Source organism: Lissotriton helveticus, chromosome 3_1 (genome assembly GCF_964261635.1).
Source record: "Lissotriton helveticus chromosome 3_1, aLisHel1.1, whole genome shotgun sequence".
In the NCBI taxonomy this organism is placed as follows: Eukaryota; Metazoa; Chordata; class Amphibia; order Caudata; family Salamandridae; genus Lissotriton; species Lissotriton helveticus.
In genome coordinates, this window is record NC_136061.1 from 1,335,653,075 (window position 1) to 1,335,670,055 (window position 16,981).

Genomic DNA, 16,981 nt, shown 5'->3' on the forward strand with positions numbered 1-16,981 from the left:
TGTACTCTTCAACAAGCCTAAATTTCATCTGCAACCCTGAGTAGGCCTCACCTCAAACAAACCTCTGGATAGGCCACACCTTATCGTCATCCTGAATCAATCATTTAAAATGTTAGGGACAGATTTATGATAGCCGTGTGCCTCTTTTGCGCCGCTGTGCGTCACTTTTGTGACGCAGCGGCGGTGCAAAAGATTTGCTATGTTGCGACATTTTTACAACTTGATGCATCTAGGCAGATGTGTCATGCTGTAAAGTCCTGTGCCACATGAAACCTGCGTCAGATTTCATGTGAGCGTTTTGTTGTAGGGTGGGCAGTCATTTGCATGAAAGCCCTGTAAAACTAACACAGTAAAATTAAGATTTCACTGAGTCACATTTATGGCATTGCTGAATCAAATCCTTACGCCTGTTTGAAACAGGCATAAGGAGTGATGCACCATGCAATGTGTGGCTTGCCCCTGTGCATTGCAGTAGATATGTCACGTTTACGACGTGATTCCTGCAATGCGCCATTTTTGTGGAACAGATGCGTGACGCATCTGTGCTGTTTTTGCTCAATGGTGCTCTGCATTGCAAATGCGGCACATCATGGGTGGCAGAGCAGTGGCGCACGTTAACTGGTGAATCCCTGGGGATGCGCCAGTTAACATAAATCTGCTCCTTTAAATTTAAGTATTAGCAGGGGACACAGTGTTGGTGAGGCTTATCCAAGGTTAAGAAGAGATGAGTCCTGTTCACTGAAAAATTGGACATAGGCCTCACCTCCTCAGCATCGCTGGACATGGTTAAATAATATCTGCAAAATGTTACTCTTGTTAAACAATTTTACAATTATAGTCTCTGAGATTTGTCTCTTACTCTGCAACATCTCATTGTTGTTCTCTTTCTTTAAAGATAACGACAACATCAAGCATGAGTGATAATGAGCAATCTGTTGATCTCGATATTATCATTGAAATTGTGATTGAAACATCAGTGGAAGTAGATCCCTTGGATGATTTAAATCCTGAGGATGATGAAGAACATGATGAGGATGCCGATTTGTCAGAATTGTATGACATAGGGTGGGAAGCTGACCTGCTCGACCCTATGGAACTATAAACAGTTATTTTTAAAAGTTACTGGAAATGAAAAGTAACCATGTTAACCGTTTCATTTAAAATTAAACACATCTTCAAAAACAGCTTGTGTGAAGTGTCTTTAATAAAATAGGGAAATATGCTGATAAAAATTAGTTCAGATTCACATATAAAAGAGCAAAGGTCAAATGTAGAAGCATTCTATTTCTTTGCTACTATTTGTGAGTACTAAATTTGCCAATGCACTAAAAATTATTGTATGTAAAATTGACAAGTAGTGTGTTAATTTTTTGACGACTGTTATTAATTTACTGTTTGGTAATAGTGGTTAATAACATTTTTTATTATATTTTACCACAGATTCAACTGCAGATCATTTCAAAACTACAATATGCCATCTAAAGAAAGAAGCCGAAAGGCTACAAAACGTCAAAGACAGCAGATTACTAAATGCTTGCAGCAGTCCTCTACAATAAAAACTCGTCAAGTCCCCAAGAAAGCTCCGGGTAAGACAACTAAATCATTCCTAAGAAACATTTGTAGAAAAAAAAGTAGTACTACAGAACATGTTTTAGTCCAGAAAAAGAGAGCCAATTTAAACGGAAAGGAAAGGCCAATCAAAAATGTTACTGCTAGAGCAGGAGATAACTCTGTGCATGGTAATAGAAGGAAAAATCAATTTAGCGACATTCGTAGACGAATGTTCCGCAACAGGATAATTGGCAATTTGTTAAAAAATATTAGGAAAGGTCAACAGAAAGTGGTTTTTTATAAGAGAAAAAGAAAGTTGAGAACATTATTGATCAGGCATTCGAAATTAAGCGAAAGTTATTTATTTTGATAATCAATAGAATTAGGAAACTAAACAAGGCAATTTATGATTTCAAAACAAATAGTAGATGGAAGAGAACAGTTAATCGTAGTAATTTTTGTGAAGTTTTTTCAGGAGAATGGATGCATAGTTCAAGTTGTGAGGCATTTTTTATTGAGGAGAGTTATTTCCAGGATAATGATTTGGTGCATGCAGTTGACACCAGTGGTCGAGCTTATGAGGTGAAAGATGGTTGTCCAGTTGAAAAAGAAAAACTTGTGACAACAGAGGCAGAAGAGGTGTTAGGTAATGAAGTTTTAGGAAGACGTCCTAAGGGACCAGTGTATACCTGGAAGTGTAGTAGTATTTGCAGTGTGCGACAGGATTCCATCAATTTGCTTTGTAATTTTGTACGGACATTTAATAGGAAAAGTTTAAAACTGAAAATGAAGTTGTTGCAAGAATTAGATCCTTGCAGAGTGAGAGAAGTGACAGGTTTGCATGGTCATTCACTGGCTTGTCTTTCCAGGAGAGTATGCCAGAGTGTTTTTCATCATTTCAGGATGCTAGCAGTGCATCATAATAAAGTGAGGAAATTAGTTAGAATGTTGTATTATGCTAAGAGTCCAGCAATTATGCTTAAACAATTATGCACTGCTCTTTTGCATGGTTCTGAAGTAGATGTGAAGAATATTTGTGAAGAAATTGAGTTTTGTTACTTTGCAAGTAAAGAGGAGAATGTTGAAATTGACCCAGAAGAAGAAGGTAATGTGGAAGATAGTGTACAGGTTTACAGTACAGATAATTTTCAGAAAGAAATTGCCACGTTTCAGGTGAAATCAAGTGAGAGGCCTAATTTCACTTGTGTGTGTTGTCAACGCACTTATTATAAGAATCAGACTAAGTTAGTGGATTTATATGCGAAAAGTGAAAGGGAAAATAATAGTGAATGGAAGGATTTTGCAACATACTTGATGGTAGAAAATTGTTTTGATTTGGGATCGGATCAACGTGTGTACTTATTGTTGTAACAAATTAAATCAAAACCGGATGCCTGCTAGAGCGGTTCATAATAATCTGGAATTGGTTGAGATTCCTTCTGAATTGAAGGATTTAAATACTTATGAATCTATTTTGATTCAAAGTATCCATCCCTTTCAGGCTATTGTACGAATGGAGCCAAAGACAGGGAAATTGCGTCCATCAGATTTACAGAGAGGATTAAAGGGAAGAGTTGTTTATTTGCCTCTAGATTTGAAGAAAAACATTAATACAATTGGAGTAGAGAAAGTGGAAGAGGAACCTCTGGTTATCTTAGTTAATGGGGTTCCGACAAAGAGTAAGAAAATCTGGCAAGATTTAGTGGATGTTAGGAAAGTCAAAAAGGCAACATTGTATTTGAAGAAAAACAATAAGTACTACAAGAATGTATATGTTGCAGAAGAGGAAGTAAGTGAAGAAGAGGATAGCGATTTGTGTGCTGGTCAAATTGAGAAAGTAGAAGCCTCTAAAAATGAAGAAATATATGAACATTATAGTGTTCATCCTTTGCATTCCAAGGAAGTCATGGGGAATGCTATTGAGTTGTTTCAAATGAAACAAGCCAAAGGAAGTCCCATTAGTGTTTGGGAGGAAAGTTTGGAAGCTCGGTGTTTCCCACAGCTATTTCCAACAGGTCAAGGAGGAAGATATGATGAGCGACCTGATCAAATTCCTGCTTCTGAATACCGGACTTTACGATTGTATGCAGAAGATCCTAGGTTTCGTCAATGCATTCCCTATTTGTTTCATCTACTGTTTGAAAGCGATCTGTCTGGACTGTCATATGCAGTGAACCACATCTTGAAAAGTGGTGTACACATGCAAAATATCTCGGCAAGGGACTTTATGGATAAAGTCAATGTGCAAGACAGTATTTTGGATTCTCACCTGATTAATCTCATGGCGTGTCAGCGTGGTACTAATGAGTACTGGTACCGTCGTCATGGTGATTTAAAATGTATGCTGAGGAACTTAGGAACTCCCACATGGTTCCTCACTCTCAGCTGTGCCGAGTATGGCTGGGAAGACTTACTTGAATTTCTACGAGAGGCAAATGGAAACATTGAAAATATCGAATTCAAGACACCCGGAGAACTGTGCTCTTTGGATCCAGTGAATGTATGCAGGTACTTCAATCATAGATTTGAAGCTATGATGTCTTTCATCATGAACAAGAAAAATCCACCTCTTGGAGAGGTGTTGGATTTCTTCTGGAGAAAGGAGTACCAAGCAAGAGGTGCTCCTCATATACATATGCTGCTGTGGATCAAAGATGCACCCAAATTTGGAACAGATCCGGATGACTTAGTGATGAGTTTCATAGAACAGTATTCTACATGTGCTGTTCCAAAGGTAAAGGAAGACAAAAGCCTAAGAGAACAAGTTTTACGCTTCCAAAGCCATCGTTGTGGAAAGTACTGTCGTCGTAAATTCAGAAACAAGGACAAGTTCTACACAAAATGTCGTTTCGCCTTTCCACGACCGGTGATTTCTAAAGAAAGAGTGAACAGTTTGATGTCTTCGCTGCGACATAATGTGATGAAGAAATCACCCAAAAATACCTACAATTTGAAAAGGAACGAAGAGTCCAAGTACATCAACGACTACAACCCAGTGATTTTGTCCATGTGGAATGCTAACATGGATATACAGTTTGTGGCTGATAACTGTATGCTGTGGCTCGGTATGTGACATCTTACATCACCAAAAAAGAAAAGACAGAATTGAAGGATATGTGGGAGGACATTTCCCATGAAAAGAGCCTCAGTAAGAAGTTGTACAGTTTCAGTCTGAAGATGTTGTCGCATCGAGAAATCGGAGCTTACGAATGTTCTGACCGGTTGTCTTCAGCAAGTCTCTATGCCAAATCCAGGAGTATCATTTGGGCGAGTCTTGGTCTTGCTGCAACGCGTAATCGAGTTCTGAAACCTGTATGGGAAATTGAGTATTTGGCGGAAAAGGAGCCAAACAGTACAGATATTTTGAAGACCAACATGTTGGATACATATTATCCAAATAGAAGCAGTCACCTCGAGAATGTTTGTCTGTATGAGGTTCTTCAAAATTACATATTCAAGAGGAACATCAAAGAAGATATTGATAAAGGAGTGTATGCTGTAATTGGAAGTGAGGGATGTCTGGTCAAGCAAAGAAAATGCCACTTGGTAAACCATCGAAAATTGAGTGGCAAATCTCCTGAAAGAAAAGAGTTTTTCTATTTAGCAATTTTGCAACTTTTCAAGCCTTGGCGTGCAGAAGAGGAACTGCTTGGAGATTTCCTCTGTTACGAAGGCTCTTTCAATGCCGCCAAGGAGACCATAGAATGTCCTGTTTTTCCCAAATATCTAGAAATGTTGAATGCGGAAATCGAGCAGGAAGCAACGATTGCAGCGGAGATTGCTAGAGACAGTTCTCAGGACAGTCAGAGTTCTGTTTCATTGAGTCAGGATCCACTAGGAGGACCAGTTATCGAAAATGAAGCTGTCACTGCCATGATTGAAGTGGAAAGAGCCATGGCACATGCTCAGGAGTATGCGGTTAACTTAGAAGACTTGGAAAGACAACTCAACTTTGAGCAGAGGAAAATATATGACGAAGTTACCAACCAAATAGATCATGGATTAAGTCATGAGAAGAAAGAGTGCTCATGTACGTCATTGAAGCCTGTCCGACTGTACGTGAATGGAGAAGCGGGAACTGGAAAAAGTTTCCTCATTAAAGCAATTTCATGTTATTTGCAGAAAAGGACTGAGTCATCGCTTTTTTGTGTTGTCACCGCTCCAACTGGACTGGCAGCACATAACATTAAAGGTATTACTTTGCATCGTCTACTGATGCTGCCAGTGGAGCATGATAACAAATTACAATACCACAAGTTATCTGAAGATGCTTGTTGTGAAGTTTCAAGAGTCTTGAGGAAAATGAAACTTCTTATCATTGACGAAGTAAGCATGGTTTCCAATGTCATGCTTGCCTTTGTGCATTTGAGAATGCAAGAAGTTCTCAAAACAGAGTATGATGTGTTATTTGGTGGCAAACACATCATTGTTTTCGGTGATCTTCTGCAGCTGACACCAGTGAAAGGACAACCTGTGTTCAAAATGCTCACGCATGAAGATACCAGGAAGTGCCTAGGGAGCATTGGCAACGTCAATATATGGTTAAACTTCAATTATGCTGAACTGCATGAAAATATGCGTCAAGCGAAGGATGAAGATTATAAGAATATTCTACAAGATGTTAGAATCGGAAAAGTGACCGAGCATGGGAAAGAAGCTTTACATGCACGATTACTGTCAAATTTGTATCCAGAAGAAGACGTTGTGCCTGAGAATATTTTTCGGAAAATTACTGAGAAGAAATCTGGAATATGTTTGATGCCAACTCTTGCAGAATGTGCCATCTTCAACAACAAAATGTTGAATTTAGAAAACCAAGAGATTGTGAAACTGGAAGCTATTGACAGAATAGAGCATATGGGAGCAACAATTATTTTGTCTGAGAATTTGAAATCAAAATTGGATTCATTAGAGAAGACTATATCTAAAACTGCTGGTTTTGAAAAGACTCTGAATGTGTGCTTAAATTGCCGTATAATTTTAAGAAGGAATTTACATGTTGAAAGAGGTTTTTGCTTGTAAAAGACTTATATTTTCGCCGTAAGCAGTTTCCTGTTTGCTTGGCATATGCGGTGACAATCCATAAATCGCAAGGTTTAAGTGTAGACAGTGCATTGGTGAATATTGGCAGTTCTGTGTTCAAAGAGGGTATGGCATATGTGGCATTGTCACGAGTCAAAACTTTATCGGGATTGTACTTGATTAATTGTGATGTCACAAACATTTGTGCGGATCTAGATTGTGTTAAGGAATACAATAGGTTAAGAAGAGAGTATGCGCCACATTTGCCTCAATATCCTTTGTTTGAGAAACGTGTGGTAGGCCGGAAACGAAGAAATGTGACCAATAGTAGGGAGGTTGTAGCAAAAAGACGAAAAGTCGATGAACCCGAAATTATAAGCAGAAAAAAAATGGATTCTGTTGAAGATGTTGTTGGTTTTCGATTTGTAAATAGTTCTGGTGTCAACTGCTATGCTAATGTTGTGGTTAATGTTGTCTTTTCTCTAGAAACTTTAAAAGAAGAGATTGTGGTCAATTCGGATCAAAGATTTTGCAGTTTGTTGAATTCTGTGTTAGAGAAATGTAGCACTGATAGAACAAAAATAGAAAGTGTGTCTGAAATTCGAAATCTGTTAGACAAATGTTCAGGTCAAACGCAATTCTCTCAAAATATTCAGCAAGATTGTCAGGAGTTTTTAATGTATATGCTTGATGTATTGCAAGATGAAGGTGTAGATGTAGATCACCTGTTTGGCCTTTCTTATCAATGGCAGCATGACTGCGAGAACTGTAGGGTATCAAGTACTACTAGTGTAGACTCAGAAAAATTTATATATTTAACTTTGCCAGACAGTAAATCAGTGTCCTTTAATAAGCTAGTAAAAGCAGCCGATCACAACATGGAGTGTAGCCAATGTAAGTCTGAAATGTTGTCCACATTATTTATACGAACATATGGCCAGTATGTCATTTTAATGTTCCAACGATGTAGGCCTGATGGAACAAAATTGACAACTTTAATTAAAAATGTTGTGGCTTCGCAGTTGTCAATATCAGGAAGGACTTTTGTAACTGCAGCAATTATATATCATGACGGTCCTTCAACAACATCAGGACATTACACAGCTTATTTGAAGTCTAGAAACGGCTGGTCATTGTGCAATGATTCTGTTTTAACTTTCCAAAAAAAAAAAATTTGCCTTTTGACCTTAAAAATTCTTACCTGGTGTTTTTACAACCAAAATTTTAGGGAAAGAATCTCGGGATTTGCTCTGAGGAATTTCAAGAGGTTCTAATGTCTCCTACACTATTTGGCCTTGAGGATAAGTGTAGTACAGAGTCAAAATTTATTTTTGAGTTTTAAGTAGTTACTGAAAAAAAAGAAGGTTTTTTTACAGAAAGTGGTGGGCACGGATTAGTTAAAGGACAACAGAGTATTTCCCAAAGCAAACGGTGTTCTTACCATAACACTTGACGTCATGGAAAAATAACTGCACTTTGAATGAGTTCAGAAAAACTGTTTCTTTTAATAAGTTAATTCAAGCAGCCAATCAAAACATGGAGTAGAGGTAATGTAAGTCTGCAATGCTGTTGACATATTTTGAACAAACTTTTGGTTATAATGTCATTTAAAAATTCCAACTATATAAACCTGATGAAAATAAGTTTTCAACTTTAATTAAAAATGTTGTGGCTACACAGTCGTTGATTTTAGGAAGAACATTTCTAACTGCAGGTATTATATGACATGATGGTCCTTTGACAACATCCACTTATTACACATCTTATTCAAAATGTAAAAAAAGATGATGTTCCGGAAATAATTCACATTTCACTATGAAACAATGTTGCCTTTTTATTTAAAAAATATTCTTACTTTCTGTTTTCAGAAGAAAGAATTTAGGGTAGGTAACTGGCCTATAATGATTCTAGGAGTTGATATAATTTTATGTACTGTTTTAAATTGCTTTGTGATTAAAAGTGATGTAGAGAATTAAATAATTGTAGTAGTCATAGAGGTAGTGTAAGTCTGTTTCATAGTAAGCAGTATCAGTGTCATAGGAAATGTGGAACATGAGTGAGCAAGAAGGGTGAGATATTACTAGTACAGGATTGTGAAAGTGAACTTGAACGTTTTCTTTCTGAAAGTTGCGGAAAAAGAAAATGACGGGATTTGCTTAGAAGAATTCCAAGAGTTATAAATGGCTCTTACACGATTTGGCCTTGAGGAGAAGTGCGGTAGAGAGCGAGAAGTCATTTATTGTATGTAACATATTTGTCAAAACGATGGAGCTTTTCTTTCAGAAAGTGGCGGGCTGAAAATAATAACAGCACAACAGAGTATAAGCTGTTCATAGGACATCCTTCGACATCATGGAAAGTAAGTTACTTTTGAGGAGTTGTGATTTCTGATTGGTTATGTTATATGGGTTTTTTATATGGGTTTTTTCCCCGCTGTTATATGATGAATACCTTCAACTCACTGTTTTTAGTGAAATTTGATATATTCTGAGAACAGCAAAAATAAACCATTTAACATGTATAATTAATTCTGTACTTTTTGTATTTATGATATACATTTAGAACTGTGTAGGAGGCATGGAGAAACTGAGGCTTCTGTAAGTGTCAAGGGAGGTGAGTAATGTACATTGCTCTGTTGCATACAGTCCTCACCTTCTGCGTATTCTTGGATATGCTAGACTACATCTGTACAATGAGATACCTAAGCTGAGGAAATACAGGTGATGTGATTGTTAAATGAGCAAAAATATTTGCACGTTTTTCAATTATATCACCTGTGTTTCCTAACATTACGAATCACATTGTGCAGATGAGGTTTAGGCCTGTCCAGGGAGACAGAGGAGGTCTGGCCTTTGTTCAAGAGTGCAGTGGACATGACTCACTTCGTTGGTAGGCCTGTACATGTATTATCTCCTCTGTACTCTTCAACAAGCCTAAATTTAATCTGTAACTCTGAGTAGGCCTCACCTCAAACAAATCTCTGGATAGGCCACACCTTATCGGCATCCTGAAACAATCATTTAAAATGTTAGGGGCAGTTTTATGATGGCCGTGCGCCTCTTTTGCGCCGCCGTTGCATGACTTTTGTGACACAGCAGCAGTGCAAAAGATGCACCATGTTGCAAGATAGGCCTCACTTCATCTGTAACAAGATACCGTCAGTTTAAAATGTATATATTTAGGACTGTGTAGGGGGCATGGAGAAGCAGAGGCTTCTGTAAGTGTCAAAGTTGTTGCATACAGTGCTCACCTTCTGCGTAGTCTTTCATATGCTAGACTACATCTGCACAATGAGATACCTAAGCAAAGGAAACACAGGTGATGTGATTGTGGAATGAGCAAAAAAAATTGAACGTTTTTCAATTACATTACCTGTGTTTCCTAACATTATGAATCACATTGTGTAGATGCCTCACTCAGTCTGTATCTGACACTCTTTCCTTCACTTCCTCTGTCTCCTCTCTCCCTCACTCTCTTTTCCTTATTCACCATTTCCTTATATAGTTTACCTTAGTCACTTTCTTTTAGTAGCTTACACAACTTCAATTTAGTTTTCTCTTCTATCCTTCTTTTCTGTCACTGAAAGTATCTTCTTTTTTTTTCTCTTAGTAATTTACTCTATTTCAATTTCTTTTTGTCTCTGACTGTCTATCACCGTTTCTTTCTCTTTTTTTCTGCATGTTTATCTCTAACTTTATTTCTTTGTAAAATTGGATGATTGTCAATCTTTTCCCTTGTCTTTTCTAATTTTTAAATACATGTTTTAATATTTTTCAAATTTTTGTTGTTTCACAGATTGAAAGTATAAAAATAACAAGTGACTAAGTTAACGACAATTATAAGGTAAATGTTTTGTACTCTTTTCGTTACATTTCTATCACATTTAACTTCTATTAGTTCCACTGCTTCATTTCTTTAACCCTCAGTTTCCTGCCTTTGCTACTTCCCTCATTCCTTTCTCTATTACTTACTTACTCTACTCCTTCCACTCTTTTTCTCAGTCCCTCTGTTCTCATAGTTCCTCACTCCTGTTCACTCACTCCGTCTCTATTACTCTCACTGTCTCTGACTGATCACTCTTTCACTACTTGTTCATTATGCTTTCTCCCTGTAATTCAAGCACACTAAGGGGCATATTATCAACACAGGCGATAAAATTATCGCTGCTTTTATCGGCTTTAGCAGCAGTTTTCTGCCGCAAAAGCGGCTTTAGCAGCAGTTTTCTGCCGATAAAAGCAGCGATAATTTTATCGCCTGTGTTGATAAGATGCCCCTATGTTATTTACATTTCTTTGCTGTTTCAATCATTCCTTTTCTGTCACTTCTTCTTTTCTGCTTTCTGTTTTTTCTCTCTGTTATTCCACATGTTTTAACCTTAGTCACTATCATACATCTTGTTTTATTCCAATTTACTTTTGCTCACTGTTTTCTTAACACTTTCCCTCAGGATTGTTCTTTTAGTCCGGTTCTATCCCTACGTCTTATTCCACATCCTTTACTATTTTTCTTCTTATTTTGAACATTCACTCACATTCTCTAAGAAACTCTTGTTTATTATTCTTCTACTCTCTTTTATTTCTTTCACTTCCTTATCTATTTTGTTTTTCACAATTATACCCTCTTCCATCTTTTCTTCGGTAAATAGATCTATTAAACAGTATCTCTGTGTTACTCCATCTAGCTGTCTTTCTTTTAACATTACTCTCTGTTTCCTTCCCTTATACTTACTCTTCTTTTTTTTTTTCTTCTGGTTCGCTTCCGGTTCGCGTACCGGCGCGCGAACCGGGAAGCGAATCAAAAGAAATAGAGGTTGCCAGAGTGCTAAACATTCTAGCAATTTTTTATAAAGGGGAGGTAGTTCTGAAAAGAACTTTTTTTAAAAATATTTTTGTTGTTTTATATTTTTTTAATTATTTTTCTGAATATTTTTTTACTTTTTTTGTATTTTTTGAACGATTTTAAATTTTTTTTTTTTTTTTTGAGGGGGAACAACAAAAAACAGGCATTAGAAAGGGCTCAACAGGAGCAAAAAAAATAATCACTGATGACAACATCCAGTGACTGTGTATTTCTGTAAAGTTAAAATATGTCTTACATATTGAAGAATGAGTGGATGTATAAGTGTCTGGATGAAGGATTTAGTAGGTGCATGACTGACTGTATGAGTGAGTGATTAAATGTGTCTCACTGAGTGCATGGGTTTGTGACTAAAGTGTCTTAATTTGTGCATCATTATGTCTGTTGTTCTATAAAATGCTGCAGGTGTTGATCAGTAGCTATATGAGTAACTATATGGGTTATTGATTGGTTGCCCAAGTATTTGTATGGGAGACTGAGTGTGTGTGTGGGTGGCTGGGAGGTGTATGACTCTGTGCATAGATGTGTGAGCAGTTGATTCACTAGATGTATGGGTTCAAAAGTGCATGTGGAAACAGCTGTATGGGCGGTTGACTGTGTGCATGAGTGTATTGGTGAGTGAATGGATTTCTCAGTGCTACATGTCAAAGTAAATACATATGTAAAACACAGTACATGTGAGAGTTGACATATATAAATAACTGTGCATAAGAGCTAGTGAATGTGTGAGTGGCTGTATGGATCATTGTGAACTTGTATCAGGGATTGTCTAAGTGTCAGATCCGGATGTAAAGCCATTTCCTGGTGCCCCAAAAGAGCTATTCATCAAGCCACTAACAGCGCCCTTGCAGCTTGGAGTTGGCGACAGCGGGTTGCTCAGTCACTGTTCTCTTAATGCTTGCTCCAGTTCCTGGTTGTGCCATGCCTTTTGTTCAGTTAGCGCTCTAGTGGATTTTTAGCAATCTGCCATTTTAGGTGCGCGGTTCCTTTCCTCTGCGCACTTCAACTGTGGTATTTGAGGCGGCATGACGCTCATGGCTTAACGCGTCAATTAAGTCCGTAATCTCGAGTTCTTAGACTTTCTAGTTTAGCGCTCAGTTTATAATAACCAGTATTTAGATATTTCGTCAAGTTGGCATTATTAATTTGCCTCGCTCTTCCAGTTCTGAAGCGCCCAGTTCTCATTCATCTGCCCGTCTGTCGGCAGAGGTGCCTTTAGCCTCATTCGGAGTAACGCTTCCAGGCATCTCCTAGGCGTTCAAGCTTCTGTATCCTGTACCCTCTTCAGAGCATCTTCGTGAATTTCTGCAGCGGTGTTTGGACAAGTCGGTGAGAGTGTTCAGCTCATTGTCATTCCTGTCAAACCTTTCCAGTTACCTTCAATAGCGGTAAGAGAACTTGCTCATGTGTTTTGCCGCTAGTTCTGAATATTCATATCACCACAGAGAACTGGTTTATCTCCTGGAATTTCTGTAACCTGTTTACCCTGCATAGAATTGACTTTCAAGTTAGAACTCAGGGTTGTCTTCATGCAGAAAGAGAGCCAAGTAATAAACTGGAAATAAACCCACGCAGTATAGTTCCTCGAGTCTACGCATTTTGGGCTAGAAGATTCTCCAGCAGTCACCAAGTATATGGGGGTATCTTAATTATATGCATATGGTTGATACTGTTATATACCACCACTTTTATTCTGCTGGCACCAAAAAGTAGACTTTGGATTCAACTTCATTATTCTTCTAGAAAGAACTCTTACTCCATTATTTACTCCTAGAAGAATCCATAAGAGAGCTGCTAATTCCACATAATTTATAGGTGGGTAGAGTGTGAGCCTGATTCAAGAAGAGAAAGCTAGGGAGTAAATTGGGAACTGTAGTAATGATGTGTTTAATGTTCTAGGTGTGACCAGACCATAGAAGACGAGTCTTTACTACACCTTGTGGATGTCTCTCTTGTCTCTCCACTTCCCCTTTCCCCCTCCCTCCTGGATTTAGAGTTCTCTGGGTCCAGGGGAGTTGGGGAGTTGGGAACTATCAGCTGGAACTTCACTTCACGCCATCTGTTCCCACGGAAACCAAAGGAATTCAGGTACACTTCGTGACAGATTGAAGTGCCCTACATTTCTTCCGTCTGAGCAAGATGGCTGAAGGATTTGATGTTAAGGCGTTAGCTTCTATTTTGGAAGGGTTACAGAAGCAATTGAGTGAAACCAGGGAGGAGGTTAGGAAATCGAATCAAGAGGCCAGTTATTTGCGACAGAGAATAGATCAATTGTCTGTAAGTCCTAGTCCTAATTTTGGGGGTTTAAAATCTCAAACCTTTGATCCCTCCCCCTCCACGTCCTCAACCCTTACTACGCAGGTAGTGCATGCAATGTCCCCTACCATTCCATTGGCACCCCCAGAAAGGTTTCAGGGAGACCCGCATAAGGCTCAAATTTTCATGACTCAGTGCTCCTTACATTTCCTATGTAAACCAATTTTGTTTAAAGAAGACCAGTCTAAAGTGGCTTTCGTGCTATCCTACCTGAGTGGCGATGCCGCGGCATGGTCCATGCCTCTTGTAACCTCTAATGATCCAGTGCTGTACAAATTTGAAGATTTCAAGGCGGAATTTTTAAGGATTTTTGATCGAAGAACAATTTCACAGGCCACAGATAATGAATTGCTGGATTTAAAACAGGGAAATAAGGAATTGGTGGCCTACTTGGCACAATTCAACAAACTGATTGTAGAAACGAATTGGCCAGCAGAAAAAAGAGCCGCAATTTTTTACAGAGGACTGAAGGATGAATTGAAAGATGGCCTAGCTCAAATTCCTAAGAGACCTACAAATGTGTCAGAGCTCATTGACCTAGTGCTACAAATTGATCAACGGCAGTCGGAGCGGCGTAGTGAGAAGCGAAAAGATTTTAAGCCTTTCCCACCTCGTTTGGATCGTGTCAGGACGGAACCAGTCAAGAATATCGAAGGAAGCGTTGGAGAAGAACCGATGCAAATAGGCACTGTCAGAGGCCCTCTCTCCAAAGAAGAAAGAGAAAAGCGAAGATTGGGCAAGTTATGCATGTACTGTGGCCAGTCCGGTCATTTTGTTAAAGAATGTTCAAAGAGGCCAAAGACAAATCAGTGGGTAAAAGACAAGCTCCACCAGTAGACGGAGTTGCACTGGTGGGAGCACAGCTAGAGACAACTCCAGATTCTTAACTTGTAGCCAATACTCTCCAGTCGGCAGCTCCTCATTTGATTTTGCCTTGTAAAATCCAATTTGGAAATACTCGAGAGGAAGAGGTTGCTATCATGTTGGACTCCGGAGCAACTGGAAATTTTTGTGATATCCAGTTTGCAAAATCGTTGGGAATCCAATTTGTGAAGAAACATCGACCAGAGCCAGTTCGAGCAGTCGACGGTACTAATTTATCGTCTGGACCGATAGTATTTGATACGGAGGAGATAACTGTCCTGGGTCCTGGAGAGCATCTAAGTCACCTCAGCTTTAATCTTATTGACGCTCCACAATTTCAGATGATTCTGGGATTACCTTGGCTCACAGAACACAACCCTCATATTGACTGGGCTAATCGCACCGTGGTAATGAATTCGGCCTTTTGTTCTGACCATTGTTTTCAGAGGGTAGTGGAAAGGGTTCACGCCACCATGTCATCAAGTTTTGTGGATCAAGTACAGATGATTTGTGCGGTGGAGCTGCCTGAGATCCCAGAGGAATATCAAGATCTTAGGGAGGTGTTTAATGAAAAGGAAGCTCGGAAGTTGCCTCCGCATAGAGAGTATGATTGTCGGATTGAGATTGAGCCTGGAGCCTCTTTGCCTTGTAGCCGGATCTATGCCTTATCAGAACCCGAAAACCAGCATTTGAAGGAGTACATAGAACAGAGTTTGGATTGTGGTTTTATACGACCATCCCAGTCACCTGTGTCTTCCCCTCTCTTCTTTATTCCAAAGAAGGATGGTTCCTTGCGAACTTGCATCGATTATCGGGCCTTAAACCAGGTGACTAGAAAGAATCGCTACCCGTTACCCCTCATTTCTGAGCTCCTTGACCAAGTGAAGGACGCTAGTATCTATACCAAGTTGGACTTGAGGGGGGCATATCACTTGGTTCGCATGGCTGAGGAAGAGGAATGGAAGACAGCCTTCCGGACCCGGCTAGGGTTGTTTGAATATCAGGTTATGCCTTTTGGACTATGCAAGGCCCCGGCCGCCTTTCAGCATTTTGTTAATGATGTACTTCGAGAGTTTTTGGACCGTTTCGCAGTGGTGTACATAGATGACATCCTCATTTTCTCTAACAATCCAGAAGATCACGTGGAACATGTCCGAGTCATTCTGAAGCGTTTGCTGGAGCATCATTTGTTTGTAAAACTTGAGAAATGTGTTTTCCATACCACCAAAGTGGAATTTTTGGGGTTTATACTCTCCCCAGAAGGAGTTTTTATGGACGACACTAAGTTACAAGCCATTAGGACTTGGCCACCCCCGAGATCAGTAAAAGAAATACAAAGTTTCTTGGGTTTCGCAAATTTTTATCGAAGATTCATTCAAAATTTTTCTGAGAAAGTGAGTCCCATTACTAGGTTGTTGAAGAAGAATGTGAGTTTTGATTGGTCGAAGGATTCGGAAGAAGCTTTTCAATCTTTAAAAGAAGCTTTCGTTTCAGCCCCAATTTTACAACATCCCGATCTGAAGGAGGCCTTTTTCGTGGAAGCAGACGCATCTAATTTGGCTATTGGTGGAATTCTGTCCCAGCGCCATAAACAGACCGGTCAATTGCATCCCGTGGCTTACCATTCTCGCAAATTGTCTCCTGCTGAAATCAACTATTCAATAGCTGACAAAGAACTTTTGGCGGTGAAAGATGCATTCAAAGTTTGGAGACACTACCTACTTGGAGCTAAGCATGTAATAACTGTGTTCACAGATCATCGCAATTTGCAATTTTTAAAATCAGCAAGAACGCTCACTCCTCGTCAGTTGAGGTGGTCTCTTTTCTTTGCAGACTACAATTTTGTCCTGACTTATAAACCTGGATCTGCTAATGGAAAGGCTGATGCTCTTTCTCGTCTCAGCACTGAAGGTGAAAAGGAAGAAGTCTCTGAAGGATTCATTATCCCACAAGAAAAGTTGGTAGCCACCATTGGTGCAGATGATTTAGGAGATCGGATCAAAAAAGAATTTCAGGGAGCAGAATTTTCCAACTGGGTAATGGAAGGTCCAGAGCGTGAAGTTCGAGAAGGAAAACCGTATGTTCAAGGAAAAATGTTTGTTCCAAGTGAGGAATTGCAGAAGGAAGTCCTCCATTTGCTTCATGACCATCCTTTGGCAGGCCATAAGGGAGCAGTTAAGACTTTGGAACTGGTGAAGAGAACCTTTTATTGGCCTGGTATGGACACTCAGGTGAGACAGCATGTGGCCACGTGTGAGCAGTGTGTTAAGGGGAAAAGTTCCAGACAATCTCCTCAGGGTTTGCTCCAGCCACTTCCCACTGCCCCATCCCCTTGGCATACCATTCTCATGGATTTCATCGTAGACTTGCC